Raw genomic sequence first — 2,965 nt, 5'->3', positions numbered from 1 at the left:
CTCCTGTTCCTGTTTTTTACTCATCCCTCCGAGCGGTATTTTGTGTATGTGACTCTAAATCCGGGGGGGACACACCCCAGATGTTTGTATTTTTATATTATTTTGCTGTTGCTTATTTCTTTATCGTTCGCTCTTTGCCATAAGCTGAACATTACTTTTCATTCTGGGGTTTCTAAAATAATAATAATAATAATGCAATGTCAAACAACTTCGCTCTTTGCCATAAGCTGAACATTACTTTTGTGCTGACCCCGGGGGGGGGGGACGGTTACCGTGCGGCGTGGTCCGTGTCCGGTCCGAGGCTGAAGCGGGGTCCAAGGCAGGGAGTCGGGTGAGGTCAGGAACTCTGGCAGAAAGCAGGACAGGGTGCCGGCAGGAACAGGTAACCAACGATGTTGCTCCCGCAACCTGGGACTGGGCGGGCCGGCCTTTATCTCTAAGGCATAGGGCGGCCCCGATCCTCTGGTGACTCGCCTCTCCTGGCCTGGAGGCGAGCACTCCTCCTGCGGGAACTTAGTTCCCTCCGCCTCTCTGCCCTGAGCCTCTGCAGCTCAGGAGAGGCTGGAGGGTTACCGGACCCAGAGGCAAGCTCAGCTTCCCCTGATGGGGCTGAGAGTGGAGCATCTGCAGGCAATGGGTCCTCCATCACCTCCGGAGTTAGAGCGGATTCAGCTGGTGTCTGCTCCTGAGGATCCGGCACAGGTGAGGACCCTTCAGGCTCAAGCCCCAGCCCCGGCTGAGCCGATTCTGGAGGCGGGGAATCCTGTGCACAGTGTGACGCGGCAGCTAAAGCCAATGCAATTCTGGGCCTCATCAATAGGAGTATAGCATCTAGATCAAGGGAAGTAATAGTGCCACTGTATTCTGCTCTGGTCAGACCTCACCTGGAGTACTGTGTCCAGTTCTGGGCACCACAGTTCAAGAAGGACACTGACAAACTGGAACGTGTCCAGAGGAGGGCAACCAAAATGGTCCAAGGCCTGGAAACGATGCCTTATGAGGAACGGCTAAGGGAGCTGGGCATGTTTAGCCTGGAGAAGAGGAGGTTAAGGGGTGATATGATAGCCATGTTCAAATATATAAAAGGATGTCACATCGAGGAGGGAGAAAGGTTGTTTTCTGCTGCTCCAGAGAAGCGGACACGGAGCAATGGATCCAAACTACAAGAAAGAAAATTCCACCTAAACATTAGGAAGAACTTCCTGACAGTAAGAGCTGTTTGACAGTGGAATTTGCTGCCAAGGAGTGTGGTGGAGTCTCCTACTTTGGAGGTCTTTAAGCAGAGGCTTGACAACCATATGTCAGGAGTGCTCTGATGGTGTTTCCTGCTTGGCAGGGGGTTGGACTCGATGGCCCATGTGGTCTCTTCCAACTCTAGGATTCTATGTGTAGGCTGGGATTCCTCAGGTTCAGCCTCTGAATCAGATTCCCAGGCCATCACAACTTTTTCATTCTGGCTTGTTTTTGTTTTTTCAAAGTAATGCAATGTCAAACAACTTCCAGCTGCAGAAATTAAGTTGGGTCCCCAAAAAGAGACACCTGGGGCATTGAAAAAGGTGCGTCTTCTGAGTCCTCTGAAATCTGGGCGATGAAGGTGCTGGATGAACGTCTGGTGGGGAGAGGCAGCCCCACAGCGTAGTCTCCTCTGCCTTTTTTATATCCCACCTTCCATTCCAAATTTGGGAGGCCGAATGGCTCGACTGCCCTTCACCTGAAGATCTCTGGGTGCTCTCTCCTTACAACAACCCTGCCAGGTAGGTTAGGCCAGGAGAGGCAGGGAGTGCCCCTCGCCCTGCAGCGACTCTTGCACCGCTCCAGCTTGCTGAACTACAGCTCCCAGACTGTTGAAAACGGGCAACCACAGCAACGAAAAAAACAACCGCTTTCAATAAAAGCCGTCGGTTCCCCCAAGCCTGTTGAAAGAAGGAAATGTCTCCGCCTGCCGTTGAAAGGACGAAAGCCAATCTAAACTCCAGGAAGGGAGCCACCACTGAGAAGGCCCTGTCTAACACCACCAAGCATTGCTGGGAGGGTGGCGGAAGAGAGAATGACCTCCCCCCAAAGATGGCAGATTCATGGGGGAGAATATGGTCCTTCAGAGAGCCTAAGCCACATAGGGATTTGTAAGTCACAACCAGAGCTCAGAATTGTGCCCAGATTTCTTCTTTGGCGACCCCTCGTAGCTGAGTAAGATTGTCTTCCATAAACACGGTTTTAACAATGAGTCCGTAAGTGACTGTGGAGGCCAATTCTGGATCCACACGTCCTTCCACAGTGGGGACATAGGTCTCCGGGTGGGAGTTGATCACGGTGAGGGTTTGCCAAGTGTGCCTTCCTCTTAGGATGTTTCTCCCTTGCGTCCTGAGTTCGAGTGTCTTCAAAGCCCACGACACCTTTGATCAAGGCTGTTCTCCAACTGGAGCGCTCGCAGGCCAGTGTTTCCCAGTTGTTGGTGTTTATACTCCATTTTTAAATATTTTCCTTGAGAGAGTCTTTCAACCTCTTTTGTTGACCACCAGCATTACGCTTTCCATTTTTAAGTTGGAATAGAGTAGTTGCTTTGGAAGACGATCATCAGGCATCTGCACAACATGACCAGTCCAACAAAGTTGACGTTGAAGAATCATTGCTCCAAAACTGGTGATCTTTGCTTCTTCCAGTACCCTGGTATTAGTTCGCCTGTCTTCCCAAGTGATGTGAAAAATTTTTTGGGAGACGCCGTTGATGGAATCTTTCAAGGAGTTGGAGATGGCGTTTATAAGTGGGTCCATGTTTTGCATGTTTCAGAAACAGGCTGGTGTCAACACCTTTTTCTCAATGCTAGAGATCAAAACAGGCCATCTGCATGCAATGGGAATATCTTTTTAACTACAGCTCAAGGATCAAGACAGAAACTTCTGCCTGCTGAACAAGGGGAAATCAGAACTGTGAACTTGGACACGTGTGGCGCTGTGGGCTAAACCAC

Source organism: Podarcis bocagei (genome assembly GCF_964188305.1).
Source record: "Podarcis bocagei genome assembly, chromosome: 13".
In the NCBI taxonomy this organism is placed as follows: Eukaryota; Metazoa; Chordata; class Lepidosauria; order Squamata; family Lacertidae; genus Podarcis; species Podarcis bocagei.
Note: the sequence above shows the minus strand (reverse complement) of the source record.